This window comes from Myotis daubentonii, chromosome X (assembly GCF_963259705.1).
Source record: "Myotis daubentonii chromosome X, mMyoDau2.1, whole genome shotgun sequence".
Classification (NCBI taxonomy): domain Eukaryota; kingdom Metazoa; phylum Chordata; class Mammalia; order Chiroptera; family Vespertilionidae; genus Myotis; species Myotis daubentonii.
In genome coordinates, this window is record NC_081861.1 from 66,556,004 (window position 1) to 66,569,333 (window position 13,330).

The 13,330-nt window shown below is 38.3% G+C and overlaps 1 pseudogene; it reads right to left on the reverse strand.

Moving 5' to 3' along the window:
- Positions 1 to 1,404: 1,404 nt before the first annotated feature.
- On the reverse strand, positions 1,405 to 2,206 carry LOC132224591 (tubulin-folding cofactor B-like; annotated as a pseudogene).
- Positions 2,207 to 13,330: the final 11,124 nt, after the last annotated feature.

The window sequence follows — 13,330 nt, forward strand, 5'->3', positions numbered from 1 at the left end:
TCCCAGTGTTCTCTGATGGGGTAACCACCACCCTGAATATTTTGTTAATTATTCCCTTGCTTTTCTTTGTAATTTTAGCATTTGTGTATGTATCCCCAAATAGCATATTATTTATTTTTCCTATTTTGGAACTTTGTGTAAATGGAATCATACTTTATCAGTCAGGGTTCTCCACAGAGACAGACCAATAGTGTGAGTGTGTGTGTGTGTGTGTGTGTGTGTGTGTGTGTGTGTGTGTGTGTGTTTGTGTATACATTTTTCTTTTTAAATAAGGAATTAGCACATATGATTATGGATATTGGCAAGTTCAATATCTGCAGAGTCTGATGGCAAGCTGGAGGTCTAGGAGAGCTGATGATCCAGTTCAAATCTGAAGGCTGTCTGCTATACAACCAGGAAAAGCTGATGTTGTAGATGAAGTCCAAAGGGAGTCTACTGGAGAATTCTCTCTTGCTTGAGGTAGGCTGTTCTCATTGTCCTGTTGAGAGCTTAAATGGATAGGAAGAGGCCCATCCACATTAAACAGGGAAATCTGCTGTACTAAAAGGCCACCAATTTAGATGTTAATCTCCTTTAAAAACATCCTCACAGCAACAGCTGAATAACATTTGACAGAATATTGAGGAACCTTGTGGTTGAGCCAAGTTGACACATAAAATTAACCATCATACCTATATATTCCTATGTGGTTTCCTTTATTTGTCCAATAATATGTATTTGCATTACATCCATATTCATACATGTCATTAATTTTTATTATTTTATTTATTTTTTGAATATACCACAATTTACATATTTCACTATTGCTGGATATTAAGGTTATCCCATGTGTTTTTAAAAAATATGTTTTATTGATTTTTACAGAGAGTGGAAGGTAGAGGTAGAGAGAGATAGAAACATCAATGAGAGAAATGCTTCCTGCATGTCCCCCCACTAGGGATGGAGCCCACAATCTGGGCATGTGTTCTGACCAGGAATCAAACTGGGGACCTCTTGGTGCATGGGACAATCCAGTGAGCTAAACTAGCTGGGCTATGTCATGTATTTTTTTCATGTCTAGCAAATTTAATACACAAGTCTCAAAAGTCAATGGCAAGAGCAAAAGGAATAAAATAAAAATGGGCCCTAGCCAGCTTGGTTCAGTGGACAGAGTTCAGCCTGTGGACCAAAGGTTCCTGGTTCGATTGCAGTCAAGAGCAGATACCTTGATTGCAGGCTTCTCCCTGGCCCAGGCCCTGGTTGGAGCACATGTAGGAGGCAACCAATTGATGTTTTTCTCTCACATTGATGTTGCTCTCTGTCTTTCCCTCTCTCTTCCAATCTCTTTAAAAAAAAATCAATGGAAAAATATCTTTGGGTGAGGATTAACAAAAGTAAAAATAAAGTAATAAAATAAAAATGGGGTCAGGGGAAGAGCTCCATTGGCCCATAATAAGGAAGAGCAATAAGTGGGTGAGTCAACTGGAGCAGGAGGGTACCATTCCTTGGGCATGACATCTCATCCAACCCCTAGTCCTCAGGAAAATCAGTCACAACTGATGGCTTGAGGAAGGCATGGTAGTTGGCCTGGCATTTGAATTAGTGTTTCCTATTCACACTGCCATCTTCTTTCTCTAGTGGCTCATCATAATGGCCACCAATCTTGTACCCAGGCTTGAAATCTGTTAGGCCTACATACATGATGATGACCCCAGCGAGGAGGCTGCCCAGGTCCCTGTACCTCACAGCAGCTGTCCACAGGGATGACACTGTCATGGGCCTTCTCCTCCCTGAGCTGCTCGGTGATCTCAGTCTCTTGCTGCACCTGCTCTTTTTCATTATATCTGCCTAGCTTGCTGCACTTCAGGAAGGAACAGAGTGATTCTTGCCTGTGTTCATAGGCTTCTTTTGAAATCCTATATTTTTCCACTTTGGACACATCCTCATACTCCCCAAGGCAGACACCACCATGGTCAATGACATGGATGTGGCCGCTGTCATCTACAGGGTAGGAGCCCAGGAGCGCATCCTCCTGATCCAGCTTGCTGTAGAACTTCTCTTCAGCCCCATGCATCTCCAGTTCCATGAAAGATATAGGGTTTGCCCACCACCAGCTCTACTTTACATGTAAATTCAACTATAATGAGGCTGTGACTGTGCTGCTTCTAGGAGCAAAGCTGCTGATGAAAACGCTCTCTGTGGGTGCTGACAACTCTGTCACTTCCATCTCTCTTCGCCATGCCAGCCCGCCTGTTTCATGAATTGGTTATGTTAGCAAAGCTATAGACATTTTTCTACATCTGTCTCTTGGTGTACATATAACAGGAATTTTAAAGTATACCTCAGAGAGGAAATGCTGAGTTATAAGGTATGCACATATTCAACTTATTACATAACACCAAAATGTGCTTTTAAAAATAAGTGTTGACATCTGATAGGTCACATCCCTCCAACTTATCTTTTATGCTGCCTTGACTCTTCTTGGTCCTTTTCTCTTCCAAATATTTTAGGGGATCAGCATGGTCAGTGCCCGGAATCTTTTTTTTAGCCTCTGAGTTCAGTGTCTTGCATAAGAAGCCCTTTCCTATATCAAAATTATAAACAAATCTGCATTTCTTAAAATACATTTTGTTTTTTACACTTAAGCCTTTAATCTCATCAGGAAATTATTTTTGTTGTAAGTTTGGGATTGATTTTTTAAATTCGACTTAATGTGAGTCATTGTGGGAAAGCAAGTTTAAAGACAAACAAAGCACAGATAGAGTAGGAACCCATGAAAACATATATTGGGTCTATTTTAAGATTTGAAAACAAAGTCTGAGAGAGAAGCTAAGTAATTTCTCCAAGGCTGCTCAACTCAAGGGCCAGAATTAAAAGTAGGACAGTCTAACTATGCTTATTTATTTTTTAAAAAATTTCCTTGTTGTGAGATTTTTTAAAATAGTTGTACTACTGCCCAAAATAGTTTATTAAACATACCATAATTTCTCTACTTATGTAAATATCCTCTTTTGTCACATATTAATGCCTATATAAAATGGATCTGTTTTCTATTGATTGATTTTTCTGTTTGGTGCCAGTATCATACACTTTTAATTACTAATATCTTTATTGTAGGTGGTGATATTTCGGAAGGATTTATTAGTTTCCTGTGGCTTTTGTTACATATGAACACAAACTGGGTGGTTTGTGTGTCTCACAGTTCTGGATGTCAGAAGTCCAAAATCAAGGTGTTGGCAGAGCCACACTTCTGCCAGAAGCTCTAGTTCAGTGGTTCTCAACCTTCCTAATGCCGCGACCCTTTAATACAGTTCCTCATGTTGTGGTGACCCCCAATTTCATTGTTACAAATTGAATATAATTAAAGCATAGTGATTAACCACAAAAACAATATGTAATTATATATGTGTTTTCCAATGGTCTTAGGTGACCCCTGTGAAAGGGTTGTTCGACCCCCAAAGAGGTCGCCACCCACAGGTTGAGAACTGCTGCTCTAGGGGATAATTCCTTGAATCAGTAAGCTTTTGGTATCCCTTCTGGTAGGCTTTTTTTGGCTTGTGGTTACATCAGTCCAATCTTTGTTTTCATCTTCATGTGGCCTTCTCTTTTGTCTCTGTAATCTCCTGCCTCACTCATAAGAACACTTGTCACTGGATTTAAGGTCCATCCTATCTAATAAGAGAGAAACATGGTAATTAACCATAACTTCGCTACCCTTCCCATTGGCTAATCAGCGAGATATGCAAACTAACTGCCAGCCAAGATGGCGGCTGGCAGCCAGGCAGCTGAAGCGAACATGAACATGAGGCTTGCTTACTCCAGTGATGGAGGAAGTCAACGTTCCCTGCCTGCCGCAGCTCAGCTCTGAGCTCTGGATGAAACAATGTTGCAATTATAGAACCTAAACAAACCCCAGAAACCTGCTTTCAGCCAGCGCGGCCTCAGAGCTTAGAGCGGCCAGTGATGGCAACAGAGTTTCAATTATAGAATCTAAACAAACCCAGGTACCTGCTTTCAGCTGGCAACGGCCTCAGAGCTGGAGCCTGCTCTCAGCTCCAGTGACAGCTATAGAAGGTAAATTAATCCCAGAATAAAAAAAAGAAAAGAAAAAAGGAGAGGCTGGGAGCTTCAGTCGCCCACCAGCCTGAAAACAGCCATCAGCCCCTCACCCAAACTGGCCAGGCACCCCAGTGGGGACCCCCACCCTGAAGGGTGTGTGACCAGCTGCAAATAGCCATCATCCCATCATCCAGGCTGGCCAGGGACCCCAGTGGGGACCCCTACCCTGAAGGGGGTGTGACCAGCTGCAAACAGCCATCATCCCCTCATCCAGGCTGGCCAGGCACCCAAGCGGGGCCCCCATCCTGATCCAGGACACCCTTCAGGGCAAACCAGCCAGCCCCACCCATGCACCAGGCCTCTATCCTATATAGTAAAAGGGTAATATGCAAACTGACCCTAACAGCAGAAGGACTGGGAATGACTGATCACTATGACACACACTGACCACCAGGGGGCAGACGCTCAATGCAGAAGCTGCCCTCTGGTGGTCAGGGCGCTCTCACATGGGAGGAGCTCTGCTCAGCCACAAGCCAGGCTGATGGCTGCCAGTACAGCGGTGGTGGTGGGAGCCTCTCCTGCCTCCGCAGCAGCACTAAGGATGTCCGACTGCAGCTTAGGCCTGCTCCCCGCTGGCAAGCGGACATCCCCCGAGGGCTGCCGGGCTGCCAGAGGGATGTCTGATTGCCATCTTAGTCCCAATACCCTGGGGAGCGGGCCTAAGCCAGCAGGTGGTCATCCCCTGACGGGTCCCAGACTGTGAGAGGGCCCAGGCCGGGCTGAGGGACCCCCCCCAAGTGCACAAATTTTTGTGCACCGGGCCTCTAGTTCATATATAATCCTGAATCATCTTGTCATCTCATAGTAATTAATTGAATACTCTGTAAAGACCTATTTTTTTTTCAAATAAGGTAGCAGTCACCAGTTCTGGGGATAAGGATGTGGGCCTATCTTTTTGGCAGTCACCATTCAACCTAATACAGAGGACAAAGTGCCCTCTATTATTTTTCAAAAATTTGCTGTGTATTTTTTTTTCATTTTCTCTACTAGATAACTTTTGAACAAATTTGTGAAGTTAAGAGTCACATTGATATTTGATTGTAATAGAATTTCATTTATAGACTAGTTTTGGATATTTTTCCGTTTTTGTGTGTTAATCCTCACCCAAGATATTTTTTCATTGATATTTAGAGAGAGTGGAAGGGAGGTGTAGAGACAGAGAGAGGGAAACATCAATGTCAGAGAGACTGGCTAGGGCAGATTTTACTTCTTTAAGTACTAAATCTTCCCCTTCCAAGTATGGCCTATAACTCTCCATTTTTTTCTGATATTCTTTTTCATTTCTTAGCAAAGTTCTATTGTTTTTCTTCTCATACACCTTATGCATATTTTTAATAGAATACTTATTTTTCAGGTTATTTTAATAGTTATATATAGATTTGCTGCTATTGAGAATGGGATCTGTTTTCATGATGTTATCAAATTGATTATTTTTGGCATATAGGAAAGATATAACTCTGCATTTTTTAATTTTACATAGTTTTCATTGCTTCTCAATTTTTCAACTGATTTTTTCTGGACTTTCCAGGAAGATCATTATAATGTCTGCAAATAATCATGGTTTGGGGACTTATTTTTCAATATTTATACATTATCACTTCCTTTTGATTGCATTAGCCTTGAACTCGTCAACAATGTTGAATATATTGGACAGGAGAAACATCATTATATTGTTCTTGATATTAATAGGAATGTTTTTAATATATAATGATTGCTGTAGCTTTCTATTAGATACCTTTAACCACATTTAGGAATTGCCTTTATATTTTACTTGATTATATTTTGTTAGTTTTTTGTTTCCTTGCTTTCTTTCATGTGGCTCTTTACAATCAGGAATGGATTTTATTCAATGTTGTGGCATTTGCTAAAATGTTTGTATGAATGTTTTTCTTTAACTTTCAAATTAATTTTCTTAATGTTGAACCATACTTTTAATTTCTATGATAACCTTATGTAATGATAATATATTATTCATTATGCATTTCAATTTTTGTCATCTATATTTCTAAATGAGGTTGAACTGTTATTTTCTTTACTTCCACCATTCTCTCTTCTTTATCTTTGTATTCTGCTATCTGATCTTGCCATTAGGGGGTGCTAGCCTCAAAATGATTTTTATAGCTTCTTGTCTTTTTCTATGTTCTCTAACAAAAGTGTTTGAGCCTAATGTAGTTTGACAGGTAGATTGTTTATACTTTGACCCCTTCTGCTATAGTTATTAATATATTTAGATTGTCTACCTCTTCATGAATGACTTAATTTAAGTATCATTAGAAAACATTTGATTTATTCTAAATTTTTCAAATTAATCACTATATAATTATATATATTTTTATTACTCTTTAAACCTCCATATCTGCCATTATTAATTGCCTCTAATTTTCCTAGGGTATCCTCCTGAACTTTCTGTGTGTTCACTACATTGGGAGTTTATCTTGCCTTCAAAAGGCTTTTTTTAAATCATGTTTTGAGCAGTTGATATTGTTCTTCTCCTGTTTCTCAATAAATATGACACCATTACATATATTCTTAATTTTCTAGGAAGTTCTGTTTCTAATAACTTATAGTCCCCTTTCTTGTTTTCCAGTGCTGTCAGGGATTTACTCCTTTTTAAAAAAACATATTTTATTGATTTTTTTTACAGAGAGGAAGGGAGAGGGATAGAGAGTTAGAAACATCAATGAGAGAGAAACATCGATTAGCTGCCTCCTGCCCGCAACCAAGGTACATGCCCTTGACTGGAATCGAACCTGGGACCCTTCAGTCCACAGGCTGACGCTCTATCCAATGAGCCAAACCTGTTAGGGCTACTCTTTTTTTAAATGACTTGGAAGAATAAATTAGATGAACTCGTATTCTTAATCTTACATGTGAATATCCAACCCTAAATCTAGTAGTCCATTTTCTTTAAATTATTTGATGAACCATAACACTCTATTTTTTTAGTATTCCCAAATAATTGAATTTACTGTAGTCCCTTTAAAAAGTAATATACGATCATACCTTGCTCTACTTAGAGAGACTAGAGCAGTGGTTCTCAACCTTCCTAATGCCACAACCCTTTAATACAGTCCCTCATTGTGGTGACCCCCAATTTCATTGTTACAAACTGAACATAATTAAAGCATAGTGATTAATCACAAAAAACAATATGTAATTATATATGTGTTTTCCAATGGTCTTAGGCGACCCCTGTGAAAGGGTCGTTCGACCCCCAAAGGGGTCGCGACCCACAGGTTGACAACCGCTGGACTAGAGTATTAGGCAACTGAAAGGGAAGGTTTGTTGTAACTTGTATTTGAAAGTGAGTGATAACTAGCAGGGTTAAGGTGCTATACTTGGATAATTTATACTAAAAGACAGGTTTTTAAAAAATTTATTGGGGTGACATTACTCAACATGAACATAGAGGTTTCATGTGTGGACAGTGTTGTCTTTATACCAACACTAGATACCCTTGATTCTGCCTCTCAGCTTTCAAGCAGTACTTGTTTTCCTCTTATGGCCCCAAGCAGCCTCTCAATGCCATCTCTGCCAAGTCCCATCATAACACAGTGCGATACTGAAAAAAAAATAGTACATGCAACCATAGTATTTTATGTTCCCTCTGCTCCAGCACAGGGACTTGCATTCATAACTATTTATTGTTTTTATATCTGCTTTTTGGATACTTTCCACCCAGATGCCAGCTGGGATCACTGTTCATTAAACCAAGATAAAATCAGTTCAAATATCCATTTTTTTTTTCTTTTGGGCGTCTAATGCTAAAGACTTATTTAAATTTCTCGAGACTGCCATAACCAGTTTGCCTCAGCATAAAGAACATCAGCTTAGGTACTGAAAGATCCTGGGTTTGATTCTGGCCAAGGGCACATACCTTGGATGCATATGTGATCCCTGGCCCTGGTTGGGGTATATGTGAAGGCAACTGATAGATGTGTCTCTCTCACATTAAGGTTTCTTTCTCTGTCTCTCTCCCTTCCACTCTCCTAAAAATCAATGAAAAAATATCCTCAGGTGAGGATTAGCAGTAAATCCTATACATTAAAAGGCTAAAATGCAAATCTACCAAACGGTGGAACGACCAGTCACTATGACAGGCACTGACCATTAAGGGTCAGATGCTCAATGCAGGAGCTGCCCCCTGATGGTCAATGCACTCCCACAAGGGCAGCACCAGTCAGCCAGAAGCCGGGCTCATGGCTGGCAAGTGCAGCCTCCATGGCAGTCGGACATCCCCTGAGGGCTCCCTGACTAAGAAAGGACACAGGCCGAGTTGAGGGGACTCCCCTCCCGGAGTGCATGAATTTTGTTCCCTGGGCCTCTAGTAAATAAATAAATAAATAAATAAATTAATAAATAAATAAATTAATAAATAAATAAATTAATAAATAAATAAATTTCTCAAGGCTTATATTTCTCCCAGTCAACTCTGACTCTGATTTGCAACACATCTCCTAGATTCTCAGTCTCCATTCTGTGTTTTTAATTCCAAATGGTATTGTCTCCCACCCCTAATGACACACACATGAAATAAATCTGTGTTATGAACTTTTATTAAACACTCAAGATTGTTAATGAGAGGAGTTACAAAATACACTAAATATATAATTTAAAAATAAATATTTCTATGTTTTTTTAAAAAAGTTTGTTGGCCATTTCTGTCAGTTCAGGTGCCAACCTTTCATTATATAGTCTGGTCTCTTTGTCTTTTTTCTAGCTTCTTTACTTTTTCTCACTCCTCTGCTATCCCTTCCCAATCTCTGATTCTGTTAATGTATTATACAGAACAGTTGTTCAGAACTTTGTAGTTATAGAGAATTGATTATATTATTTTGTCCAAGGTGGGCAGGTTCTGAGGAATTAACCAATGCTAACCAAAATCAAATGAATCTGACATATACAAAATGTTTGCTTATTTATTTTAAAAATAATTGTTATTTTTCAATAACAGTTGAAAGTACAGTATTATGTTAGTTTCAGGTGTACAACTCAGTGATTAGACATTTATCTAACTTACAAAGTGATCATCCCAATAAACCTAGTACCCATCTGACACCACACATAATTATTATAATATTATTGGCAATTTTTCCTATTCTATACAAATTGGTAGTTATGAAGGGTCCATTTAATTATTGGTAATAGGGTAGATACATTTTCAGTGATCAAAGAATGTGTTTTGAATCTCAGGTAAGTCTCACTGGCTCCAAAAGTTAAACTTAAACACTTTACACATAAATGGAGTTCAAAGATAACTTTCTATCTGCAACATCAATTAGATTTCAGTTTCCTTAAATTAATAACACATGTACCCATTAATCTTAATATTCAATAGCATTAGCAAATCATACGGAAGATTATTTTCTTTCGCTATCATCACCATAGTACATTTAACACATGTAGGGTGTTTGACCCTAGATTTTGGAGTTATACTATTTTGTGGAGTCCGAATCATCTATTAAGCTACATCAGTGAAACAAAGTTGCTAATTTTAATATCTCTATTCAAGATTTGAGTTCATAATCTTTGAACTTAGCTTCAGATATTTTGTAGAAATTAGGAGGCCAGAGGACACAATGAAATATGCTACTCACATAATTCAATTCATCAATTCACACTTGTTTTTTATCTGTCAAGTACTGAGGAAAATTAGTAAGAGGTGATTTCTGTCTTTGAGAGGATTATGGGTAGTAGAGGACAGAGGCTATCCATGAAGAAGCATCTGAGAAAAATTTTTGTTCTTTGGATACCAAAGTTTCCATTCTCCTGTTTTTTAATTATAAACATTCCTGTTTGTCAGGCAACTCTAATAAAGTGTTTCCAAACCTTTTTGGACAATAATCATTGTAGCCACCTTCCTGTTTCATTTCTTTCTTTCTTTCTTTCTTTCTTTCTTTCTTTCTTTCTTTCTTTCTTTCTTTCTTTCTTTCTTTCTTTCTTTCTTTCTTTCTTTCTTTCTTCTTTCTTTCTTTCATTCTTTCTTTTCTTATTGACTTTTAGATAAAGAGTGTTATAATGTACCCCGAGAGTAAATACTCAGGACTCAAGACCAGAATAATGAGTCATTTAATAAGCCGGCGACTGAGAGGGAGTTATGGCTCCAAATCTCCCAGTCCCGAAATGGTGGCAACATCACGCTTAAATCGGCAAATGTTACAAAGGTATCGATTACATCTTTGGGTTTGGAATGAGGAACCTGGTTTGCACAAAGCAGTTACGGAAGCAAACTTGAGTTAGTTACCTATAAAGATTAATTTTAGTTTTGGGTCTCCGGATCACTGAATCAACGGAAACACATTACCTGGAACCACTGAGGCAATTTAGGGTAATTGCGCTGTCCTGGTCTTGGGACTACTGAGTCAACCTGAATGCTTTATCTGTAGCCACTGAGGCAATTTAGGGTAATTGTGCTGTCCTGGTTCCAGGTACAGAAGAATGTGCTTCTAAAACCAGTGAGATCACAATCAATGGGATATTCAAACCACCAACAATGGGATATTCAATCGATTGGGATAGCATACATAAGTTCAGAAAATCAAAGTAACTTTTCTATTGTTAAAGCAAATAAGTACAGAAGCCAAACAGCAGGGTTAAAGTTAAACTACAGTTTCTACCTGAGATGATTGCTACCATACTTCAAGAGGAATGGAAAAGAAAGAGAACTAACCATGCGAGAACACATCAATCGGCTTTCTCCTGCATCCCCCCTACTAGGGATTGAGCCTGCAACCCTGGCACATGCAACCTTTCAGTGCACAGGATGATGCCCCAACCAACTGAGTCCCACTGGCCAGGGACCTTTACTATTTCTTGAATACATGATCTGTGCTCCTGCCTTTGAGCCTCTGTACGGTTCCCTCTTTCTGGAACATTATCCTCCCAGGTCGCCACGATTCTTTTCCTCACTTTATTCAAATCACTGCTCAAATGTCACTTCAACATGGAAGATTTCCCAGATCATACCATGTTATTCTCTAGTTTATCCTCCTAGCCTGCCTTATTGTTCATCTTGACACTTATTGTGTATTCCTCATCCTCACTTGAATATAAGCTCCATAAAAGAGACTTTCTATTTTTATCTCCAGCCCTTAGAATGATGGCTGACATAGTAGGCACCCAATATCTGCTACATAATAAATTATTAATATACAATATCTTGGATCTGCTTAGGGATTAAAAATAATTTGCCATTATTTGTTTGCTATATGACAAAAAAGTGATTTAAATAAAAATGTTTTATTTTAGATAAGTCTATCATTAAGTATTTATTATATAAAATGTACTTTTAAATAATTTTAATGATATGAAATACACAGAGACAAAGTTCTATTTGTTTTCATTTAATAAGCCATGTGCATTCCCTAATTTATTTTAGTTAATTATGTAAAAAGAATCATATTATGTGAAACAATGTTTTAAATGATGTATGGAATTCTTACATAATGTTCTTTCGATAATAATAGTAACACTAATATATAACCTATTCCCAGGCACTGCCTTTGCATGCAATAACTCATTTAATCCTCACAACAACCCCAAAAAGTAGATATCATTTTATACCCATCTACAAAATGAGGAAGCTAAGGTACAGATATATTAAGTGTGCCTAATTTCCCATAAGTTCAAACTCAGAATTCAGGCTGTGATTTTTTACAAGAAGTTCTTTACAGATGATAAATTGCAGTGTGTTATGCAAAGGTAAATAATCCAGCGAAAGACAAGTATCATATGATCTCACTCACATGTGGAATCTAAAGTACAAAATAAACTGATGAACAATATAGATCCAGAGGAACAGAAGCATGGAACAGACTGTTGAATCTCAGAGAGAAGGCAGGGGTGGATGGGTGGGTGTGAAGAGATTAACCAAAGAATTTATATGCTTATATGCATAACCCATGGACACAGACAATAGTGTGGTGAAGGCCTGGGCAGGGGGCAGGGCGGGTTAGAAGGGGTCAATGGGGAAAAGAAAGGGGACATCTGTAATACATACAACAATAAAGATAAATTTTAAAAAAATTGCAGGTGTGAATTGTTATTCCCAATAAATGAAAAGTAAAATAAGGTTCAGTCATCACTACATTTTCTCTTTTTAACAATAGTTTTTTAAATAAAGGTATCTTGATGTGCTAAATGAGAATTTTTGTTGGATTATTCTATGCCTGGGTCTATTAGAGATAATCTCAAAGCAAATTTCATACATATTATTAGTATTATGCTCATTATACTCTTTGTCTTTTAACATCACTGATTCTTATGCTTCATGTATTTAACTAATGATCCACTGTGGGTACAGATTTTTAAAAATAATATGGCTAAGGATGAAAATTGTTTAGAAAAATAGTATTTAAAACCACTACCAAAGCAAGCATTGTTAAGCTGAGTGATAAACCAGTTAAGAATATGATTCATGAGCATCATAAACATGCTTACCTGATCTCTACTAACTGATACATATGCTCACTCAATATTGATTTAGAGTCTTAAACTGTTCCATTTTTATGGGAAATCCTATATAATAAAAGGCTAATATGCAAATTTTCCCCTTGACCAGGAGTTCAACTGTGAGTATGACAAAGGGCTGGGCTGACCAGCTAACAGCCTGCAGCCCTTTCCCTGGCTGGCCCCACCCCGGTCAACACCCCCCATCCCAATCAGGGGTGGGGCTTTATGGCCAACCTCCCACGTCCTCTCCACCTGGCCAGCTCTGCCAGATCGACTCTGATCGGGATGGGCCAGCCGGACCCCACCGATGCATGAATTTGTGCACTGGGCCTCTAGTATTTTAATAATGTCTTATTTTTAAAAGTAATAATAATTAAAACCAAACTCCTGAAATACAACTGGTTATGAAATACTGCTCTTACATATTATATGCATTATATATATGAGATTGTTGGGTTTATTGGTATGGGAATATTCAACTTTCAAGGCAGAGATGGTCTTTTTTCACATGTAAAACAGATCCTCAAGTAATATTTCATTCAATGTAATATTTTTATAACATTGATGAGGAAAAAAACATTGATCCCAAACCAAGGACACTGTCTGTAAGGAGCTTGCCCATTCTCCCCATGTCACTGTGGGTTTTCTCCAGGTGCACCAGTTTCCTCCCACATCTCAAACATGTGAAAGATGTGCACATTAGCTTAATTGGCATGTCTAATTGTCTCACTCTGAGTGAGTGTGGGTATGTGCATGAGTGCACCCTGCAATAGTAGAGCAT